Source organism: Lithobates pipiens, unplaced genomic scaffold (genome assembly GCF_037356315.1).
Source record: "Lithobates pipiens isolate NorthernLeopardFrog02 unplaced genomic scaffold, aLitPip1_a1.2 Scaffold_8, whole genome shotgun sequence".
In the NCBI taxonomy this organism is placed as follows: domain Eukaryota; kingdom Metazoa; phylum Chordata; class Amphibia; order Anura; family Ranidae; genus Lithobates; species Lithobates pipiens.
Genome location: NW_027507903.1, coordinates 1,299,238 through 1,323,768, shown reverse-complemented (window position 1 = coordinate 1,323,768; position 24,531 = coordinate 1,299,238). Strand labels below are relative to the sequence as shown.

General features: G+C 46.1%; 1 protein-coding gene across 1 annotated transcript in view; it reads right to left on the bottom strand.

Annotated features, from left to right (window-relative positions):
* The window catches only part of ADRA1A (adrenoceptor alpha 1A), a 204,986-nt gene extending 181,967 nt beyond the window's left edge, over positions 1–23,019 (bottom strand). Inside the window, exon 1 of the mRNA XM_077472761.1 lies at positions 22,701–23,019. The gene's annotated coding sequence lies outside the window, so the exon portion shown is untranslated. The remainder of the gene's footprint in view (positions 1–22,700) is intronic.
* Positions 23,020–24,531: the final 1,512 nt, after the last annotated feature.

Sequence of the window (24,531 nt, the reverse complement as noted above, 5' to 3'; positions counted from 1 at the left end):
TGCTTCACCTAAAGACTAAAAGCAAACAAGTAATTATTTTATATATCATTTTCCGGACTAAAACACAATTAATAATTAATAAAACAAAAACAAAAAAATATGTTAAAATAATAAAAAAAAACATTTTAAAGGTTGTTCTGCTGACCCTCTTCCTCTTTGTCAGCTAAAAGGTGACTGAATGGATTAGGTGATTGTTTTAACATTTATTTATAAATGTGCTTATCTTTTTGCATTTTTTAATTTTTTTTTTTAACAATTTATACATTGCTTATTTCACAAATACATATTTAATATATGAAAAGGGATTCCCAGAGCACTGTGGGCTTTGTAAAGTAGAAGCTGTTCCTTTTCAGACACTCTGCCTCTCACTCGGACCCAGCTTTTTAAGAGGGAAAAGTCACTGCTCTTGTGTGCATACATTTCAACTTGAGCTACTGAGCTCTGTAGACAGAATGCTTGTTACAACAGGAGGTAAGATGAAACTGAAAAAAATATGGCAAACTGAGCCTAGGGCTCAACTTACTGGAAAGCTGTAAAAAAAAAAAAAAAAACTGCCTATTCATACGTATTATTTTCATATTTACCTTACTGAGAAGAAAAATATTTCTCTAAATTTTGTTCTGAGTATAATAAAGAAAATGTATTCAAAACCAGGGTATAGTTCCTTCAAAATAGAACTCTCATTTCATTTTTTTTTTCAATGCTCTGTTTCCCGGGGTATAAAGAACATTTAGTACTCTTGTATTTGTCTTGTAATACTCAATGTCCCTACCTGCTACATGGAGTGCAGGGGTCAGGAATAAGTAGCACAGCATGTAGGGGGTCAGAAATATGTAATGTACAGGCCAAGGTACACAGTAGAATCATTAATGATCCCCTCCTCCAAGTACAAATCCCAAATACAGATCACCCCAACTACCCCAGTATAGACCTCTCCTTCCCAATCCCCCCCCCCACTACTAATTACCTACAGACGTCTCCCTCCCAAAACATAACTCTACACCCCAGTACAAACCCAACCCCTCCCAGTATAGAACTTTCCTCCCATTTACAGACCTCTCCCTCACAGCATAGACCACAGACCCCCCCAGTACAGACCTCCCTCCCTGTACAGACCTTTTCTCCCCAGTACAGACTTCCCCATCCCCTAGTACAGGCCACAGATGCCCCAGTACAGACCTCTCTCCCTAAAATTACCTCTTGCACAGACCCCCCCCCCACTACTAATTACCTCTCAGTATAGACATCTTCCTCCCAAAACAGAACTCTACACCCCAGTACAAACCCAACCCCTCCCAGTATAAAACTTTCCCTCCACTTACAGAGCTCTCCCCCGCAGAATAGACCACAGAGCCCCCCCCCAGTACAGACCTTCCTACCCGTAGAGACCCCCCCCCCCCCGAGTACAGGGCAGGCCACAGATACCCCAGTACAGACCACTCCTTCTCAATCAACTTTTACACAGACCCCCCCCCCCACTACTAATTACCCCTCAGTATAGACGTCTTCCTCCCAAAACAGAACTCTACACCCCAGTACAAACCCAACCCCTCCCAGTATAAAAAATTTCCCCCACTTACAGACCCCTCCCCCACAGCATAGACCACAGACCCCCCCAGTACAGACCTCCCTCCCTGTAGAGGCCCCCCCCCCCCCCGAGTACAGGGCAGGCCATAGATAAACCAGCATAGACCTCTCCTTCTCAACTCTTGCACAGACCCCCCCCCCCCACTACTAATTACCCCTTAGTATAGACGTCTCCCTCCCAAAGCAGAACTCTACACCCCAGAACAGACCTCTCCCACACAGCATAGACCACAGACCCCCCCAGTACAGACCTCCCTCCCTGTACAGACCTTTTCTCCCCAGTACAGACTTCCCCATCCCCTAGTACAGGCCACAGATGCCCCAGTACAGACCTCTCCCCCTAAAATTACCTCTTGCACAGACCCCTCCCCACACCATTTACCCCTCAATATAGATATCCCCCTCCCAAAACAGAACTCTGCACCCCAGTACAACCCCTGCCAGTACAGAAATTTCCTCCCACATGGCATAGACCACAGACAGACCTCCAAAGTACACACCTCTTTCTCTGCATTACAGCCTTCCCCTCCCTTCCCAAGTACAGGCCATCAGGGCTGGACTTACCATTGGGCTTGACTGGGCTCAAGCCCATGGGCCTCACCCAATAGGGGGCCCCCGCAGAGATGCATAGCTGAGTGTACTCGGCTCGGCTCCACTCACAGTCACGCCCTATGATAGACATAACACAGGGACTGGGTGTGACTGTGAGCCGAGCCGAGTACACTCAGCTACTCTCAGCTCTGCTCAGGACTGCGAGAGGACCCGAGAGCCGCCGAGAGGACCCGAGATGCCATTTTTAAACTTCAAGACTGCAATGACAAGGCTGCAAATGACAAGGCTACACTGACAAAGCTGCAAATGACACTGGGGCAAGGCTGCAGATGGACGGGCAAAGCTGCAAATGAACACTGATAAGGCTGCATTGATAGGCATTTAAATGTAAGTTTTTTCCTTAAAATTCCCTACTAAAGTTGGGGTGCGTGTTATACGACATTAAATACGGTAATGTATGGAAGGTAGGGCCCGAAAGTGACTCAAGCCCAGGGGCCCCCCCCACCCTAAGTCCTGCCCTGCAGGCCATAGATCCCCCAGTACAGACATCTCCCCCTCCTGTAAAAACCACAGACCCCCCCCCCCCTTCCCTGTAAACACACCCCACTCCCTCAAAACATATTGAGGGGGTCATGTGACACTGTACATAGGAGCCACAGAGAAGCCTTTCTGGGCTCTATACCGCTGCAGTGCCTGAGGTCTGCCTAGGCCAGGCAGTCATGATGTTGGAACCGAGCACCGTGCCAGAGATGTGGGTGCCTGAGGGGCCCTGCACTGCACCCCCCAGGTACCAAGGGGCAAATTCTGAGAATGCTTGTTTCCTAGGGGCAGACCGTTCATAATAGGGGACAAATGGTAACCATGTTGTAGAGGGTGTAGAGTGGGGTCTTTTTAAGTCTCTTTGTAAATGCCGCTCGTGGCGAATTCTACAAGTCATTTCCTTTATATGGAGCTGCTTTTGATTATACAAGTTCCGAATAACCACAAAATAGAAACATATCCATCTACGAGCTCCTATAGGTCTGATGTGGGCAGAATCAGCCCAGACCTCAAACTCCGATAATAAACATCTTCAGGTTTTCACATTCTTGGTGAGCAGAAAACAAACAAGAATGGATTCCTTCACCAACTTATGTGTCATTTCTACAGTTCTGCTTCAAATCTGAAATCCGTTCCTCCCGTCCTCTGCCAGCCTTCTGTCTGCGCTCATCTGGAGAAGTCGCCACAATCAATCCGCATTGATTAAAAGCCGATCCGCACAAGCTGTGATTTCCACGCGGTTGGTTCGGTGCACTGCAATCTGAGCCCGTTCATTTTCGGTGCAGGCAAATGCAAGGAACGCGGATTTCCCACACTGCGTTCTGATGCAATCAGGCCTTAACCACGCGTTTGTTAACCCAACAAAAAAAACAAATATGGATCCTGCTCCTTTAACCGCTTGCCGACCAGCCGCCGTAGTCGCACGGCTGCGCGAATCGCCGCCACGTTACGTCAGTTCATATTTTGTCCACTAGGCGCACGCGTCCCCTGCTTGCGAGCCGATGCGACTGTGTCAAAATTGTCCGACGTGTCCGCCATAATGACGCAGTCCTGCTAAAAATCGCAGATCGCCGCCATTACTAGTAAAAAAAAAAAAAAACACTTTAGAATAAAAATGACGTAAAACGATCTCCTATTTTGTAGACGCTATAACTTTTGCGCAAACCAATCAATAGACACTTATTGTGATTTTTTTTTTAACCAAAAATATGTAGAAGAATACGTATATCGGCCTAAACTGAAGAAAAAAAATGTTTTTTTTTTTAAATATATTTTTGGGGGATATTTATTATAGCAAAAAGTTAAAAAATAATGCGTTTTTTTAAAAATTGTCGCTCTTTTTTTTGTTTATAGCGCAAAAAAAAAAATAAAAAATGCAGAGGTGATCAAATACCACCATCAGAAAGCTCTATTGAATTTTTTTCAAAATTGTCGCTCTATTTTTGTTTATAGCGCAAAAAAATAAAAACCGCAGAGGTGATCAAATACCACCAAAAGAAAGCTCTATTTGTGGGGGAAAAAAGGTCGCCAATTTTGTTTGGGTGCAACATCGCACAACCGCGTAATTGTCAGTTAAATAGCCGCAGTGCCTAATCGCACAAAGTGCTCTGGTCAGGAAGGGGGGGGGGTAAAATCCTCCGGGGGGCTGAAGTGGTTAAAGCATGTTATATGACACAGTGCTGCTCATCCTGTGTCTTTTGGCCCCCTGCAACAATATATGCCTTTCCTGCTCTCAACCCATACTACACCCCTACAACGGTGCAAGACTCGGGGCGGGGGGGCGGGGGTGTCAGATGTAAAGGATTATTTTCCATTCATTTGCCTACAAATCAGTGACATTCATAGCGCACAGCTGGTATTGTACAGCCACACCGCCACATGCCAGGAGACATCGATCATCAAAATCGTTTGCCTTCACATATCCAGCTGTCAGATCAAAGCACGTGACTCTGTTATAAAGAGAAGCAGATTGGCAGAGATTAGCGGGAGGTGCCCCCCGATGGTGGGACAGATGCGGCACCTCTGGGAAATCCCGGGTGTAGAATCCGGAGCTCATCGATTGTCTTCTGATGTCACACGCAATGTGGAGAATATAAAGATATTCCAATGATTGTCATCCCTGGATAGTGACAAACGTTTTTTTTTTTACAAGACGGGGACTTGAGAGGCACCAAAAAACATCACAATTAAAAAAAATCCCAAACTCTTTTATTGAATCATTGAAAGCGCCCCCCATCTGTTACATAAGAACTGTTGCAGGCATCACATTTTAGCACCGTTATTATGTAACTTGTGTGGAGTGGTTACAATGTTTCATGTGTAAAAAGAGAAAAACGCGCAACCAAAACTATATAGATGAGATATATTTTATTGTCATTGTATACATACAACAAAAACTTTCCGGGTACTTTTTACAGCAGCAATAAAACGCTTCCCAACAAAACCGCACATATATCATACTCCCAGCACACGCCCACATACCCATTTAAATATATCAAAATAGAAAAATGTTATTTAAAGCGGAGGGCCGTTTAAATAAAAAAAAAGTCAGCAGCTGCAAACACTGCCCACTTACCTGTCCAGGGCGCCCGCGATGTCGGCCGCCTGAGGCCGACCCGTCCCTCGGCTCTCGGGTCCTGGCGCCGCCATTCCTTGTAAGGGAAACAGGCAGTGGAGCCTTACAGCTTCACTGCCCGTTTCCTACTGCGCATGCGCGAGTCACGCAGCGCTTTGTGAATGGGACGCGCTGTGTTCTGGAACACACAGTTCCCAGAACACAGCGTGACCCATTACCCAGAAGACACCGCACGGAGGAGAGAAGAAAGAAGATCTCCGCAGAGGAGGAAGAGGAAGATTAGGATTATGTGCCTAGCAACAGGCACTTCTGTTAAGTAAAAAAAAAAATTTTTTTTCATTTTTTTTTTTTTTGATTTTTTTGTAATTTTTAATATTTTTTTTTTTTTTCAGGGTGGCCCTCCACTTTAACCACTTAAGCCACCGCACCAATTTGCAGCCAAAGGACCAAGCCCCTGCGATTCGGCACTGCGTCTCTTTAACTGAGAATTGCGCGGTCCTGCGACGTGGCTTCCAAACAAAATTGGCGTCCTTTTTTCCCCCCACAAATAGAGCTTTCTTTTGGTGGTATTTGATCACCTCCTGTGGTTTTTATTTTTTGCGCTATAAACAAAAATAGAGCCACAATTTGGAAAAAAATTCAATATTTTTAATTTTTTGCTATAATAAATATCCCCCAAAAATATATAAAAAAGGCATTTTTTTCCCTCAGTTTAGGCCGATACGTATTCTTCTACATATTTTTGTTAAAAAAAAATCACAATAAGCGATTATTGATTGGTTTGCGCAAAAGTTATAGCGTTTACAAAATAGGGGATAGCATTTTTATTAATTTTTATTTATTTTTTTACTAGTAATGGCGGCGATCAGCAATTTTTATTGTGACTGCGACATTATGGCGGACACATCGGACATTTTTGACACATTTTTGGGACCACTGTCATTTATACAGCAATCAGTGCTATTTAAATGCACTGATTCCTGTGTAAATGACACTGGCAGTGAAGGAGTTAACCACTAGGGGGCGAGGAGGGGTTATGTTTTTTTTTTATTGTAGGGGGCGTGGCCTAGCATGTGACATCACTGATTGTCTTTCCCTATAAAAGGGAAGAAATGATCGGTGACAGCCACAGTAGGAAGCACGGGGGAGAGGTTTTGTTTACACAGACCTCTCTTCGTACATCAGCAGCGATCGGGTCCGCTGGTCCCGCAGCCACGGTCACGGAGCTCAGGACCCACAGCTGGGCACTTAAAGAGCAATGTACAGGTACGTGCTTGTGCCCAGCCGTGCCATTCTGCCGACGTACATCGGTGTGAGGTGGTCCTTAAGTGGTTAAAAATAAATAAATAAAAGAATATTATAATAAAATATGAATATGAATATGAACCCCCACCCCGGTTTGGTTCGCATCCAGAACATGCGAACAGGCAAAAAAATAATTCAAACACACGAACACCGTTAAAGTCTATGGAAAACTAACATGAATAATAAAAAGTGCTAATTTTAAAGGCTTATATGCATGGAATAATCATAAAAAGTGTTTGGGGACCCGGGTCCTACCCCAGGGGACATGTATCAATGCAAAAAAAAAGTTTTAAAAATGGATGTTTTTTCAGGAGCAGTGATTTTAGTAATGCTTAAAGTGAAACAATAAAAGTGTTTTATTCCTTTAAATTTCGTACCTGGGGGATGTCTATAGTATGCCTGTGAAGGGGCGCATGTTTCCTGTGTTTAGAACAGTCTGAGAGCAAAATGACATTTCTAAAGGAAAAAAAAGTAATTTAAAACTAATCGCGGCTATAATGAATTGTCGGTTCCGGCAATACACATAAAAGTCATTGAAAAAAACGGCATGGGATTTCCCCACAGGGGAACCCCGAACCAAAATTAAATTTTCACCCCAAATTCCATACCAAGCCCTTCAGGTCTGGTATGGATATTAAGGGGAACCCCCTTCCAAAATTTTTAAAAAATGGCGTGGGGGTCCCCCTCAAAATTCCATACCAGACCCTTCAGGTCACCCGGTGACCCCGCCCCCCTCTGATACCATGGGGAAAGCCATAGGGAAGTCCCTGTGCATCAGAGGTGGGCGGAGTCATCGGGTGACCTGAAGGGCCTGGTATGGAATTTGGGGGGGACCCCCACACATTTTTTTATAATTTTTTGGTTCAGGGTCCCATGCCGTTTTTTTTTCAATTACTTTTATGTTTATTGCGGACCGCCAATTCATTGTAGCCGCGAATAGTTTTAAATGACTTTTTTCCTTTAGAAATGTCATTTTGCTCTCAGACTGTTCTAAACACGGGAAACACGCCCTCTTTTACAGGCATACTATAGACACCCCCCCAGGTACAAAATTTAAAAGAATATTACACTTTTATCATTTGAGAAGAATATCATCTTCTCAAATGTCTTCTGATGCCTCGTGAAGTTTTGGATATAACACTTATATCAGTCTGTGGACTATACTACATGGGAATGTTTTTTTTTTTTTCAGATATTGCTACTAAAGGTTTTAAAAACACAGTTACATTGTTATATTGCTACATTGTTTGGCAACATTTATTCACTTCCTTGTTTTGTACACTATTATTACAACAGTCTTTGGACTATAAAGAGAGTTTATGGGGAAATGGGGAAGGGGGAGACAGAGGAACCTTCACACAAAAGACCTCAAAGAAAAGTGTAGGTTCAATTGGACTTTTTAGGCAAAAGAAAAAGTTGTAAGAACAACCAATATATTCAAAAATATTATTTATTATTTAAAAAAATTAATATTAATGAAATTTAAAATCGAAACTAAAAAAGAAAAGAATTATAAATATACATTAAAGCGGGAGTCTGCCGGGAGTCCTTTTTTTTTTTTTTTTTTTTAAAGCCAGCAGCTACAAATACTGCAGCTGCTGACTTTTAAAATAATGACACTTACCCGCCCAGCGCGCCCGCGATGTCGGCACCCGAAGCCGATCTCTCGATCGTCTCTCGGGTGCCGCCGCCGCCATCTTGGGTATGGGAATCAGGAAGTGGAGCCTTTCGGCTTCATTTCCTGGTTCCCTACTGCGCATGCGCGAGTCGCGCTGCGCAATAAGAATGGACCCCGCTGCCTCTGGGATCTGTGTGTTTCCCAGCAGGCAGCGGGGGACCTTCGGAAAGGGGCATAATGTACGCCCCTTTCCGCAGAGAGCTATCCCGGAAGTGGGTGCAGATACCTGTGCTGTACAGGTACCTGCACCCCCCTCCCCCCTGAAAGGTGCCAATTGTGGCGCCGGAGGGGGGGGGTTCCGATGAGCGGAAGGTCCACTTTAGGGTGCACCTCCGCTTTAAGTCCCATTTGATATCCTGTCAAGGTTGGTACAATCTACACATAATTCATATTCATTTCTATATATATCCAAAGATTAGCAGTTTGTACAATGATACAAAATGTAGAGGATATCAAATATATAACTGAAACTTAAAGTGGTTGTAAAGCCTTACAAACCACTTTGACCTACAGGTAAGCCTAGATTAAGGCTTACCTGTAGGTCCAAGAAATATCTCCTAAACCTATATGGTTTAGGAGATATTTGCCCGAAAACGGGCACATGTGCCGTAGACAGCGGCGCGCAGGCGCACTGAGCGCGGCATTCTCAGCGACGGAGCTGCCGAGCGTGTCGGCTCCCGTGCGCATGTGCGGGAGTGACGTCAATGCGGCTTCGCCGAATGACAGCGGCGGAGCTGCCAGACCCCATTCGCATTTTAAATGCGTGAAATAAGGATTTGACCCCTTCACAGAACATGGCTTAGTAGTTGGCGGCAAAACCCTTGATGGCAATCACAGAGGTCGGCATAGTGGTGTAGTGGTTAGCAGTAAAAAGGGTCGCTGGTTTGAATCCCAACCACGACACTACCTGCCTGGAGTTTGCATGTTCCCCCTGTGCCTGCGTGGGTTTCCTCCGGGTACTCCGGTTTCCTCCCACACCCCAAAGACGTGCAGGTAGGTTAATTGGCTTCTGTCCAAAATTGGCCCTAGTATATGAATGGGGACCTTGGATTGTGGGCTCCTTGAGGGTTGGGACCGATGTGAGTGTGCAATGTACAGGGATAGGGACAATTGTAGACACTCACTCAGGATGGACTGGTGTCTTTATTCAACCTTACTAACTATGTAACTATGTAGGTCAGACGTTTCTTGTAGTTGATGACCAGGCTTGCGCACATCTCAGGAGGGATTTTTTTTCCCACTTCTCTCCAAGTCATTAACCCAGGTTGACGTTTGGTAACTTGAACCTTCAGCTCCCTCCACATGTTTTCTATGGGATTAAAAGAGAAGTATGGGATTTTTTTTTCATTTCATGCAGGGACGGTGCTACCACTAGGCAAACTAGGCAGCCGCCTAGGGCGCACTGCTGCCTAGGGGAGCACGGTTGCTGGTTTTCCTCCACATCTGCATGCTCTGTAGGCTGCAGCTTGTAACTAACTCAGTCTCAGGCAGCTGCTTTGTCTGACCGTTAGTGTAATTAGAGGCTCAGCAATGGAGCCAGCGATAGAGGAAGCAGAGCCGATGCTTCCGCTATAGCGCCGTTTTCTGTCACATGGGCAGGGCAAAGGGGTGGGGACCAATGGGGGCGGCAAGATGAGGTATCGCCTAGGGCAGTGATGGCGAACCTTGGCACCCCAGATGTTTTGGAACTACATTTCCCATGATGCTCAGCTACACTGCAGAGTGCATAAGCATCATGGGAAATGTAGTTCCAAAACATCTGGGGTGCCAAGGTTCGCCATCACTGGCCTAGGGTGTCAAAAATTCTTACACCAGCCCTGATCCCATAATCATACTTACCTAGGCAGATGCTGCATCTGTCCCCTGCTGCCTCTTCACTGAGAACCGAGCCACCGAACACCGGCAATGGCTCGGTTCTCTCCCCTCCCCGAGCGAAGAGATGCTGCCTGTCAGTCAGCAGCTCTCCTGCTCTGCTCCTCCACGCTCACTGGAGCGCTGAGCTGTGGAGGGGCGGGGAGCGGTCATCTCAGCCTCTCAGCGGCTCGCTAAGACGCCTATCATTCCAGGGACCTCGCAGATCCAGACTTCTAGAGTCAGGATAACATGGACTGATCTTGGTGATATCAGAAGAGAGCGGACTTCAAACTGCTCTCTGCTGAAAACGGGTCACCGGAGTGCAAAACTAATTGTACTCCTACGACCCATAGGAGAAGCCCAGCCCAATGAGCTCAGGTTGGACTTCTCTTTTAAGGTCTGGAGACTGGCTAAGCCACTCCGCGGCCTTCATGTGCTTCTTGCGCCACTCCTTCGTTTGCCTTGGTCGTGTGTTTTGGGTCACTGTCATCCTGGAAGACTCATCCATGACCCATTTTTAATGCCCTGGCTGATGGAAGGAGGTTCTCACCCAAGATTTGACAGTACATGGCCTCCTCCATCGTCCCTTTGATGCGGTGAAGTTATCTTGTCCCCTTAGCAGAAAAGCAGCTCCAAAGCATGATGTTTCCACCTCCATGTATGAAGGTGGGGGATGGTGTTCTTGGGGTCATAGGCAGCATTCCTCCTCCTCCAAACACACAAGTTGGCAAAGAGCTCGATTTCGGTCTCATCTGACCACAACACTTTCCCCCGGTTCTCCTCAGTATCATTCAGATGTTCATTAGAAAACTTCAGACGGACCTCTACATGGGCCATCCTGAGCAGGAGGACCTTGCGGGGGCTGCAGGATTTCAGTCCTTCATGGTGTAGTGTGTTACCAATTGTATTCTTGGTGTCTATGGTCCCAGCTGAGATCATTGACAAGATCCTCCGGTGTAGTTCTGGGTGATTCCTCACCGTTCTCATGATCATTGAACCTCCACGAGATGAGATCTTCCATGGAGCCCCAGACCGAGGGAGACTGACAGATATTTTGTGTTTCTTCCATTTGTGAATAATAATCCCATCAACTGTTGTCACCTCTCACCAAGCTGCTTGACGATGGTCTTGTAGCCCATTCCAGCCTTGTGTAGGTCTACAATCTTGTCCCCGACATCCTTGGACAGCTCTTTGGTCTTGGCCATGGTGGAGAGATTGGAATCTGATTGATTCTGTGGGACAGGTGTCTTTTATACAAGTAGCAAGCAGAGATTAGGAGCACTCCCTTAAAGGGAGTGCTCCTAATCTCAGCTCATTACCTGTATAGAAGTTCCTTGGGAGCCAGAAATCTTGCTGATTTGATAGGGGATCAAATATTTATTTCTCTCCATTAACCCCCCCTGGCGGTGTTCCCGAGTCTGGCTGGGGGTGGAAGTTTTGTACCAAAAGCGGTAACCCCCGAGCCAGACTCGGGACCGCATCACTGTATGCAGGAGGAGGTTTACTACAGGGCTTGACAAATTTGCTTGGAATCTAGGAGCCAGCTTAAAAAGTTAGGAGCCGGGTCAGTAACGGCGATCCGGACCTGTCCCTGGCCTGACATGGAGATAAGTGAGGGGAAGATAACGATGTGAGGTCTCTCTGACCCCAGATCTCATATTTACCCTGTTTCCCCTAAAATAAGACCTAGCGTGAGTGTCGGTGATGGCTGCAATATAAGCCCTACCCCCCAAATAAACCCCACCCTCTTTCCCCGAAAATAAGCCCTACCCTGAGAATAAGACATAGAAGGACTTTAACTAGGGCTTATTTGGGGGGTAGGGCTTATATTGCAGCCATCGTCGGCAATCACGCTAGGTCTTATTTTAGGGGAAACAGGGTAAGAGGACCTGTAATGCTTTTTCTATTACAAGGGATTTTTACATTCCTTGTAATAAGAATAAAAGTGACACAAATTTTTTTTTTAAAAGAACAGTGAAAAAAAAAAAAAAAGTTAAAATAAGAAAAAAAAAAAAAAACATTTTTTTAAAAGCGCCCTGTCCCGCCCGCATACGAAAGCGGTGTTCAAACCACACATAGGAGGTATCGCCATGATCGGTAGAGCAAGAGCAATAATTCTAGCCCTAGACCTCCTCTGTAACTCAAAACATGCAACCTGTAGAATTTTTTTAAACGTCGCCTATGGAGATTTTAAAGGGTAAAAGTTTTTTCGCCATTCCATGAGCGGGTGCAATTTTGAAGCGTGACATGTCGGGTATCAATTTACTCGGCGTAAAATCATCTTTCACAATATAAAAAAAAAAAACTGGGCTAACTTTACTGTTGTCTTATTTTTTTATTAAATAAATTATTTTCCCCCAAAAAAATGCGCTTGTAAGTCCGCTGCGCAAATACGGTGAGACAGACAGTATTGCAACAACCACCATTTTATTCTCTAGGGTGTTAGAATAAAAAAAAATATATAATGTTTAGGGGTTCTAAATAAAGGGAAGGAGATAGGCAGGTAATAAAAAAAACAGGCAGAGGAAGCTCCATTAGCATTGCTGGTTGTCATACCAACAGCCACCACAAGAGGGCACCAGATTCCAGAAGGAATCATAGGACCGCAGAAGGCCTCAAAGCCGCGGCCTCAATTACCGGGCGTGGGCGGAACGGCCCGACGCGATCACGCCTGGGGGGGGGGGGGGGTCCACGGAGACAGGATACCCCCAGCTGTGCTGCCCCAGGTGCCAGGTCGCTAATTCTAGTCGCAAATGCGACCTGGCGTCCGGGTTTTGTCGAGCCCTGGTTTACTTACCTCCTTCCTTGGATCCAGCGATGTCCCCGCGCTGTACGAGCGGCTCGTCCTCCGCCAGGATCTATCACGGAGCCGATCTCCGTTCCCTGCGAGCGTTGCGACGCACGGGGACGGAGATCAGCGCCAAATTCAAAAAGGGAAACACACAGTATACATACAGTATAATGTAATCTTACAGATTACATTGCTGTATGTAATTATTTCACATCCCTTTTGTCCCTAGTGGTCTGCCCAGTGTCCTGCATGCAGTTTTATAATATAAAAAACTGTTCTTTATGCCTGGAAACTGGAGATTGTCCATAGCAACCAAAACTGTCCCTTTACATCAAAAATGATTTTAGACCAGCTGGAAAACAGCGATAATAAATTGGAATCCCTCGCAGAATTGAGGGATAGCGATTTGTGGGGAGATCCGTCATCAAACACTGAAAAGTAATGACAGCGACAATTCTGCAACTCAGCGAATTTCAGTGTTTTTTTATTTGATTTCATTATTGAATCATTTTTATTATTATTATATTATTATTTGGTACAATTATTTATAGTTATTTATTATATTATAATTTATGATTTCATTTTTCAAACGTTATCATACCCGGGATGTCTGATAGACTCTGGTTTCGACAGATTTAAGAGAGTTATTCCTCAGAATTACGGGACTACAATATAAAAACGCCAAATTTCCATGCAAAATAATTGTACCGCTTTCAGCACCTAAAATCCGGCATAATCGTCCCGATTTATCAACTTTTTTGAAATGAGTTTTTCTGGATATTTTTGCTGTTATTCCGTCTCTCCCTGTGAAAATAAACCGACCAATAAAATTATAGACTGATCGTTTCTTTGTACAATGTACAAAATCAGCAGGGGGATCAAATACTTTTTCCCCTCACTGTACAGTTTAGCCACTTGAGACCCGCACTACGTCTATTGATGTCATGGGGTTTCGCTGGTTATATCTAAATGATGCCTGAGGCCACAGACATCATTCAGATATTGCCGTTTTCAGTCGGCGATTCCCTACACCATAAGAACGATCATAGCGGCTGTTCCACCTATGACCGACTCGCCGATGGAAACGGTGAGTCGGTAGAAGCACCGGAGGGCGGCGGGAGGGGGGGGGCGTCCCCTCCCGCCGCCCTCCGGTGCTTCTACCGACTCACCGTTTCCATCGGTGAGTCGGTCACAGGATCCGCCGGCCCCAGCATGTGATCATAGAGATTTCCGGCGGACTAGATTGTCCCCGGAGTCTCTATGATCGTTCGGAGGCCGGGCGCGATGTTATGACGTCACGCCCCCTGCCTCGGTATTCAAATTAACGGCGCCGATCTGGCTAGGAAGCCATGATCGTTTTTTTTTTTGTTTTTTTTTTTTTTTATTCTTCTCAGCCTAGAGGTGAGATATGGGGTCTTATTGACCCCCCATATCTCACTGTAAATAGGTCCGATCGTGCCATATTCCTATTACAAGGGATGTTTACATTCCTTGTAATAGGAATAAAAGTCATCAAATTTTTTTTTAAGTGTAAAACTAAAAAAAGAAAAATAAAATTAACAATAAAAAAAAAGAAAAAAAAAATTTAAGCGCCCCTGTCCCTGTGAGCTCGCACACAGAAGTCCCGCCCACATATGAAAACGGTGTTCAAACCACACATGTGGGGTATCGCCGCGAACGTTAGAGCGAGAGCAATAATTCTAGCCCTAGACCTCCTCTGTAATCCAAAACATGTAACCAGTAAAAAAAATTTAAAGCGTCGCCTATGGGGATTTTTAAATACCAAAGTTTGGCGCCATTCCACGAGCGCGTGCAATTTTGAAGCGTGACATGTTGGGTATCTATTTACTCGGCGTATCCTCCTCTTTCACATTATGCAAAAAAATTGGGCTAACTTTACTGTTTTTTTTTTTTTTTTTTTTTTAAGCATGAAACTGTTTTTTTTTTCTGAAAAAAACGCGTTCGAAAAATTGCTGCGCAAATACCGTGCGAGATAAAAAGTTGCAATGACCGCCATTGTATTCTCTAGGTTCTTTGCTAAAAAAAAAAACCATATATAATGTTTGGGGGTTCTATGTAATTTTCTAGCAAAAAAATTAGGAATTTTACACGTAGGAGAGAAATGTCAGAATTGGCCTGGGGCGCGAAGTGGTTAGGCTACATGCACACAAATGTACTGCGGCATAAAAATACGCTCCCGACGTAAAATCCCGGCAATGATTACATGCACATGCTTGAGCTATGCTGTGCTTGCCTTTGTGTCCTGTTTACCGAATATACACAGGGTGCTTTCATTTATTTTATTCTTTTTATTTATTTTATGGATATATAAGGATATTTGTAAATCAATATCTTTGAGTTTGTGTATCAATAATTACCGCTAATTAAAATTTGTCATTAAATTGGATGGAAGTTTGTTTGGCTGGTTTGAAAATTTTCTTCCAAAAAACACCAATTTTATTTCTTACTGCAACACGCACCGCGAAAATGAAATGCGGGATGTGATTGGCCGGTACGGGCAACACCTTCAAGCTTTCTTGGCTGCAGATGTGATGGGGACACAGAATGCTTGTCCAGGATTTTGTGTGGACGGCATTATGATGGATATTTCCAGGATGATGTCACTTCCTCTTATATAACAGGTCTGTATGGTGTCACCCCCTCTCAGAATGATGCTGTTGTGTTTATCGGCGGGTGACAGATCTGGGTTTTGTACATAGACACTGTATATGTTTGCATTATGCACAGTATGCTGTCAGTGCCCGCGCACCATCATAATACAGCTATTTATAAACTTATATATATTATTATTATTATATTTTATATATTCAGAGAATCAGGTGGCGGAATGAATGGACAAAGCACCCAAAGCAAAAGGTGGTAAGATTATGGGGGGGATTTACTAAAGGCGAATAGACTGTAGAGAGCTTAGAAAATGAGGTGGAGCTTCACTTTACAAATAATATCCAATCACATGCAAGACAAAAAATAAATATAAAAAGACAACAGTTTTGCTTACACGTGATTGGATGAAGGAAGTCAGCAGAGTTTCACCTCATTTACTAAGCTCTGGAGTAACTGCACTTGCAAATTAACCCCTATGTGGCTATGTGAGACCATAGGAGAGAATACATTGTAGAGAGCCCATAGAGGAGACCCAATTGCAGAGAGCCCATAGAAGAGACCCCATTGTAGAGAGCTCATAGAAGAGAATCCATTGTGGAGAGCCCATAGAAGAGACCCCATTGTAGAGAGCCCATTGGAGAGAACCCATTGTAGAGAGCTCATAGAAGAGAACCCATTGTAGAGAGCCCATAGGAGAGAACCCATTGTAGAGAGCCCATAGAAGAGACCCCATTGTAGAGAGCCCATAGAAGAGACCCAATTGTAGAGGGCCCATAGAAGAGACCCAATTGTAGAGAGCCCATAGAAGAGACCCCATTGTAGAGAGCCCATAGGAGAGAACCAATTGTAGAGAGCCCATAGAAGAGAATATATTATCGAGAACCCATAGAAGAGACCCCATTGTAGAGAGCCCATAGGAGAGAACCCATTGTAGTGAGCTTATAGAAGAGAACCCATTGTAGAGAGCCCATAGAAGAGACCCCATTGTAGAGAGCTCATAGAAGAGAACCCATTGTGGGGAGCCCATAGAAGAGACCCCATTATAGTGAGTCCATAGAAGAGACCCCATTGTAGAGAGCTCATAGAAGAGAACCCACTGTGGAGAGCCATAGAAGAGACCCCACTGTAGAGAGCCCATTGGAAAGAACCCACTGTAGAGAGCCCATAGGAGAGAACACATTGTAGAGAGCCCATAGGAGAGAACCAAATGTAGAGAGCCTATAGGAGAGAACTAATTGTAGAGAGCCCATATGAGAGAACCCATTGTAGAGAGCCCATAGGAGAGAACCTATTGTAGAAAGCCAAAAGTAGAGAACCCATAGAAGAGACCCCATTGTAGAGAGCCCATAAGAGAGAACCCATTGTAGAGAGCCCATATAAGAGACCCCATTGTAGAGAACCCATAGAAGAGACCTCATTGTAGAGAGCCCATAGGAGAGAACCCATTCTAGAGAGCCCATATAAGAGACCCCATTGTAGAAAGCCCATAGGAGAGAACCCATTGTAGAGTGCCCATAGGAGAGAACCTATTGCAGAGAGCCCATATCACAGAGCTCATAGAGAGCTCATAGCAGAGAACCCATATCAGACAAAACATAGTACAGAGCCCATAGCAGAGAACCCATATCAGAGAACTCATTGCAAAGAGGTCATAGAAAACAGTCCACTGTACCCCAGAACATTGCACCATCCAATGTACCCCAGAACACTGTACCATCCACTGTACACCAGAACACTGTACCATCCACTGTACACCAGAACACTGTACCACATTCACTGTACTCCAGAACATTGCACTGTGTCTAATGTACCCGAAAACACCGCACCACATCCACTGTACCCCAGAATACTGTACTGTCCACTGTAATCCAGAACACTGCACCATCCACTGTACCCCAGAACACTGCACCATCCACTGTACCCCAGAACACTGCACCAGTCATTGTACCCCAAGAACACTGCACCATCCACTATAGCCCAGAACATGGCACTGTTCCCTATACCTCAGAACACTGCACCATCCGCCACTGTACCCCAGAACATGGCACTATCCACTGTACCCCAAAACACTCCAGGCGGGGCAGTATGGTGGCAAGTCAGATGGATATACAGGATAGAGTTGCCCAATGGATATCAAGTCTTAATGGGATTCCGAGCTGAGATTTATCTTTAGGACACAGAGCTTAAATTGACCATACACTATACAATCTAATTGTGCAATCTCCTTTGGATCTACTGACTGCTACATAATGTAAGGGCTTGTATATTTGGATATGAACTGAATGGATTATTCAGGTTTGTCATCACATTCTATAGTTTTGGTGAATTTAAGATTTTGCACAGGGATTGTACAAGCAAACTGTAGTGTGTACGGCACCCTTAGATCGATCCTTAGGACCTGGAGCTGCAGAGCTGAAACCGATCCTCAGGACACAGATATGCAAAGAGGAGACTGACCCTCAGGAACAGATGTTAGAATGACCCTCAGGACACACATGTTAGGCTGACCCTCAGGACACAGATATGCAAAGAGGAGACTGACCCTCAGGACACAGATGTTAGATTGACCCTCAGGACACAGATTTCAGGCTGACTCTCGGGACACAGGGAGGTGGCTGATCCTCGGGAAACAGAGATGAGAATGAACCTCCTGACATTGAGCTAGAACTGATCCTCAGGACACAGATATAAGATTGACCCTCAGGACACAGAGATGAGGATGGTCCTCAGGACACAGAGATGAGGATGGTCCTCAGGACACAGAGATGAGGATGGTCCTCAGGACACAGAGATGAGGATGGTCCTCAGGATACAGAGATGAGGATGGTCCTCAGGACACAGAGATGAAGATGGTCCTCAGGACACAGAGATGAGGATGGTCCTCAGGACACAGAGATGAGGCTGATCCTTAAGACACAGAGATGAGGATGGTCCTCAGGACACAGAGATGAGGATGGTCCTCAAGACACAGAGATGAGGATGGTCCTCAAGACACAGAGATGAGGCTGGTCCTCAGGACACAGAGATGAGGCTGATCCTTAAGACACAGAGAATTACAGGACTACAATATAAAAACGCCAAATTTCCATGCAAAATAATTGTACCGCTTTCAGCACCTAAAATCCGACATAATCATACCGCCAGGGAGGTTAAAACACAAATCAATTTATCAACTTTTTTGAAATTAGTTTTTCTGGATATTTTTGTTGTTATTCCGTCTCTCACTGTGAAAATAAACCGACCAATAAAATTATAGACTGATCGTTTCTTTGTACATTGTACAATATCAGCAAGGGGATCAAATACTTTTTCCCCTCACTGTACAGTTTAAGACACAGAGACACAGAGATGAGGATGGTCCTCAGGACACAGAGATGAAGATGGTCCTCAGGACACAGAGATGAAGATGGTCCTCAGGACACAGAGATGAGGATGGTCCTCAGGACACAGAGATGAGGATGGTCCTCAGGACACAGAGATGAGGATGGTCCTCAGGACACAGAGATGAGGCTGATCCTTAAGACACAGAGATGAGGATGGTCCTCAGCACACAGAGATGAGGATGGTCCTCAGGACACAGAGATGAAGATGGTCCTCAGGACACAGAGATGAAGATGGTCCTCAGGACACAGAGATGAGGATGGTCCTCAGGACACAGAGATGAGGCTGATCCTTAAGACACAGAGATGAGGATGGTCCTCAGGACACAGAGATGAGGATGGTCCTCAGGACACAGAGATGAAGATGGTCCTCAGGACACAGAGATGAGGATGGTCCTCAGGACACAGAGATGAGGCTGATCCTTAAGACACAGAGATGAGGATGGTCCTCAGGACACAGAGATGAGGATGGTCCTCAGGACACAGAGATGAGGATGGTCCTCAGGACACAGAGATGAGGCTGATCCTTAAGACACAGAGATGAGGATGGTCCTCAGGACACAGAGATGAGGATGGTCCTCAGGACACAGAGATGAAGATGGTCCTCAGGACACAGAGATGAAGATGGTCCTCAGGACACAGAGATGAGGATGGCCCTCAGGACACAGAGATGAGGCTGATCCTTAAGACACAGAGATGAGGATGGTCCTCAGGACACAGAGATGAGGATGGTCCTCAGGACACAGAGATGAGGATGGTCCTCAGGACACAGAGATGAGGATGGTCCTCAGGACACAGAGATGAGGATGGTCCTCAGGACACAGAAATGAGATGGATCCTGAAGACACAGAGCTGAGATTGACCCTCAGGACATACAGTAGCTCCTAAGAAATGAGACCGATCCTCAGGATACACAGAGGGAGATGAGGCTGATTTTCGGGACACAGAGCTGCAGAGATAAGGCTAATTCACAGGAGGACCAGAGCTGGAACTGATCCTCAGGACTCAGAGATGAGACATTCTCATGAAACAGAACTGTGGAGATAAGGTAGATCCTCAGAACACAGAGTGCGATCCCAGGGACACAGAAATGAGACTGATTCTCAGGATACAGAGCTAAGAGTGATCCCAGAGGCAGAGTTTAGATTGACCCTCAGGACACAGAGTTTACGTTAGCCCTCGGGAAACAGTGCTGAGAGTGACCCCCCAGGACACAGAGATAAGACTGATCCTGAAGAAGTCGTTTAGAACAGGTTTTCTCAACCAGAGTTCCTCCAGAAGTTGGTTGGGGTTTCTACTTTTCAGATAAGTTCCCACTGACACTGTTGATCTTTTTTATAGTAGCTCTCTGTGCGGAGCATTCTTCCCGATGACCATCACACTAATGTATGATAATAGTCATTATTAACAGGGGGTTCTCTGAGATCAGAAAATTATTTCAAGGGTTCCTCTGTGTTGAAAAGGTTGAGAAAGGCTCAGCTAAACTTGTCCTCGGGACATAATGCTGAGAGTGACCCCAGGACATGGAGATGTAGCTGATACTCCTATAACCTAGAACTGGGGATGATCCCTGGGACACTGAGATAAGGCTGACTCTCGGGCACAGAGATTGTAAGCTCTAACGGGCAAGGTCCTCTGGTTCCTCCTTATTCAAGTGTATTCTAACTGTACTGTCTGCCCTCATGTTGGAAAGTACTGTGTAAACTGTTGGCATTATATAAATCCTGTATAATAATAATAATAATAATAACAAAAATAATAATAATGAGGCTGATCCATAATACACAGAGATGAGGCCGATCCTCAGGACACAGGGATAAGGCTGACTCTCAAGACACAGAATTTAGGCTGATCCTGAGGTTACGTAAATTAGACGGATCCTGAAGACATAGAACTGAGCCTGAACCTCAAGACATACAGTAGATCTCCAGAAATGAGACTGATCCTCGTGGCACAACAGATATTAGGTTGATCCTCAGGACACAGAGAAGAGGCTGGTCCTCAGGACACAGAGATGAGAAGGATCCTGAAGACATTATGTGATTGACCCTCAAGACATATGGTAGATCTCCAGAGATAGTTAAATAAGTTAGGCTGATCCTCAGGATACAGAGATGAGGATGGTCCTCAGGACACAGAGAGGAGAACGGTCCTCAGGACACAGAGAGGAGAATAGTCCTCAGGACACAGAGAGGAGAATGGTCCTCAGGACACAGAGAGGAGAATGGTCCTCAGGACACAGAGAGGAGAATGGTCCTCAGGACACAGAGAGGAGAATGGTCCTCAGGACACAGAGAGGAGAATGGTCCTCAGGACACAGAGATGAGGCTGATCCTCAGGACACAGAGATAAGGCTGATCCTCAGGACACAAAGATGAGGATGACCCTCAGAACATAGAGATATGGATGGTCCTCAGGACGCAGAGATGAGTCTGACTCTCAGGACACAGAGAAGAGGCTGGTCCTCAGGACACAAAGATGAGAAGGATCTTGAAGACATTATGAGATTGACCCTCAAGACATACGTTAGATCTCCAGAAATAGTTAAATAAGTGAGGCTGATCCTCAGGATGCAGAGATGAAGCTGATCATCAGGACACAGAAATGAGTCTTACTCCCAGGACACAGAGATGAGGCTAATCCTCAGGACACAGAGATGAGGCTGACTCTTAGGACACAGAGAGGCTGATCCTCAGGACACAGAGATGAGGATGGCCCTCTGGACACAGAGATGAGGATGGCCCTCAGGACATAGAGATATGGATGGTCCTCAGGACACAGAGATGAGGATGGTCCTCAGGACACAGAGATGAGGCTGACTTTTCAGGACACAGAGATGAGGATGGTCCTCAGGACACAGAGATGAGGATGGTCCTCAGGACACAGAGATGAGGATGGTCCTCAGGACACAGAGATGAGGATGGTCTCCAGGACACAGAGATGAGGATGGTCCTCAGGACACAGAGATGAGGATGGTCCTCAGGACACAGAGATGAGGATGGTCTCCAGGACACAGAGATAAGGATGGTCCTCAGGACACAGAGATGAGGATGGTCTCCAGGACACAGAGATGAGGATGGTCCTCAGGACACAGAGATGAGGATGGTCCTCAGGACACAGAGATGAGGATGGTCCTCAGGACATAGAGATATGGATGGTCCTCAGGACACAGAGATGAGGATGGTCTCCAGGACACAGAGATAAGGATGGTCCTCAGGACACAGAGATGAGGATGGTCCTCAGGACACAGAGATGAGGATGGTCCTCAGGACACAGAGATGAGGATGGTCCTCAGGACATAGAGATATGGATGGTCCTCAGGACACAGAGATGAGGATGGTCTCCAGGACACAGAGATAAGGATGGTCCTCAGGACACAGAGATGAGGATGGTCTCCAGGACACAGAGATGAGGATGGTCCTCAGGACACAGAGATGAGGATGGTCCTCAGGACACAGAGATGAGGATGGTCTCCAGGACACAGAGATGAGGATGGTCCTCAGGACACAGAGATGAGGATGGTCCTCAGGACACAGAGATGAGGCTGATCTCCAGGACACAGATTTGTAGTTTCCCTGAATATCAGCTCTCAGTAATGTAGAAATGCAACAGTTTCCCGAACTTACAGAGAGATCCGACAAATCCGACAAAAGCTGAAAATGTTCCAAAGTGTCACCAGAATGACCAGATCCCGACCATTCCCCACCACAGACCTGAACACCCCCCCATCCCCACACTGCCCCCAATGCAAATGACTTCCTACTGATCGATGTGCCAATCAATGATCGATAGAAGCAAGAATCAATCACTCACCTTATGGCATGCCTGATCTCCAGATGTCACCTTCCATATCACACCATTCCATTCCTCTGCAGGGAGAAGTCCTCCTTCCCAGCATAGTCCCCCCAATCAGTCCTCCGCCCGATCCTCACCCGGACACCCGAATCCTGAGACTGGAGATCTCCCCATCCTCCGCACACAGCGCACCTCCTACCGTACTGTGCAGTGTATGAGCGCACTGCCAGCAATCCCAGCCCAGTGCTCCCAGCCCAGTGCTCCCACTATGAACGATCATCACATTCCATTACAAGACCAATGCAGCCTGCAGCGCTGTGTGTGAGACTACAGACGTCAGCCGACAATTACAAGCTACACAGAGAAGGATCCTCCTCAATGCTCCATCGGCGGGGCACTACAAGTACCATCTGTCAGTTCCTGGTGAGGGGGGCAATCCATGGGGAGAGAGGGAGCCTATCCAGACAGCTGCCATAGCCCCCCCCAATCATACACCCCCCCAATCATACACTGCCCCCCCAATCATACACTGCCCCCACCCAATCATACACTGCCCCTCCCAATCATACACTGCCCCCCCAAACATACTCTACCCAACAATCATACACTGCCCCCCCCCAATCATACACTGACCCCCAAACATACACTGACCCCCAATCATACACTCCCCCCAAACATACACTGCCCCCCCAATCATACACTGACCCCAATCATACACTGCCCCCCCATCAAGCACTGCCCCTCCCATTCATACACTGCCCCCCAATCATACACTGCCCCCCAAACATACACTGCCCCATCATACACTGCCCCATCATACACTGCCCCCCAATAATACACTGTCCCTCCCAATAATACCCCCAATCATACACTGCCCCCCAAACATACACTCCCCAATCATACACTGCCCCCCCAAACATACACTGCCCCCCAATCATACACTCCCCCAATCATACACCGCCCCCCAATCATACACTGCCCCCCCAATCATACACTGCCCCCCTCAATCATACACTGCCCCTCCCAATCATACACTGCCCCTCCCAATCATACACTGCCCCCCAATCATACACTCCCCCCAATCATACACTGACCCCCCAATCATGCACCGCCCCTCCCATTCATACACTGCACCCCAATCATACACTGCCCCTCCCATTCATACACTGCCCCCCAATCACACTGCCCCCCAAACATACACTGCCCCCCAATAATACACTGTCCCTCCCAATAATACCCCCAATCATACACTGCCCCCCAAACATACACTTCCAAATCATACACTGCCCCCCAACATACACTGACCCCCAAACATACACTGCCCCCCAAACATACACTGCCCCCAATTATACACTCCCCCCAAACATACATCGCCCCCCAATCATACACTGCCCCTCCCATTCATACACTGCCCCCCAATCATACACTGCCCCCCCAAACATACACTGCCCCATCATACACTGCCCCCCAATAATACACTGTCCCTCCCAATAATACCCCCAATCATACAATGCCCCCCAACATACACTGCCCCCCCCAAACATACACTGTCCCCCCAATCATACAATCCCCAAACATACACCGCCCCCCCAATCATACACTGCCCCCCAATCATACACTGCCCCTCCCAATCATACACTGCCCCCAATCATACACTGCTCCCCCAAACATACACTGCCCCCCAATCATGCACTGCCCCTCCCATTCATACACTGCACCCCAATCATACACTGCCCCCCAAATCATACACTGCTGCTTATTTGCCATCATTATAAATCTCCTCCATTGCTCACACTTTTGTAAGATAAAGTCACATTTGCCGCAATTTGCTGCAAATCTGAAATGTTCT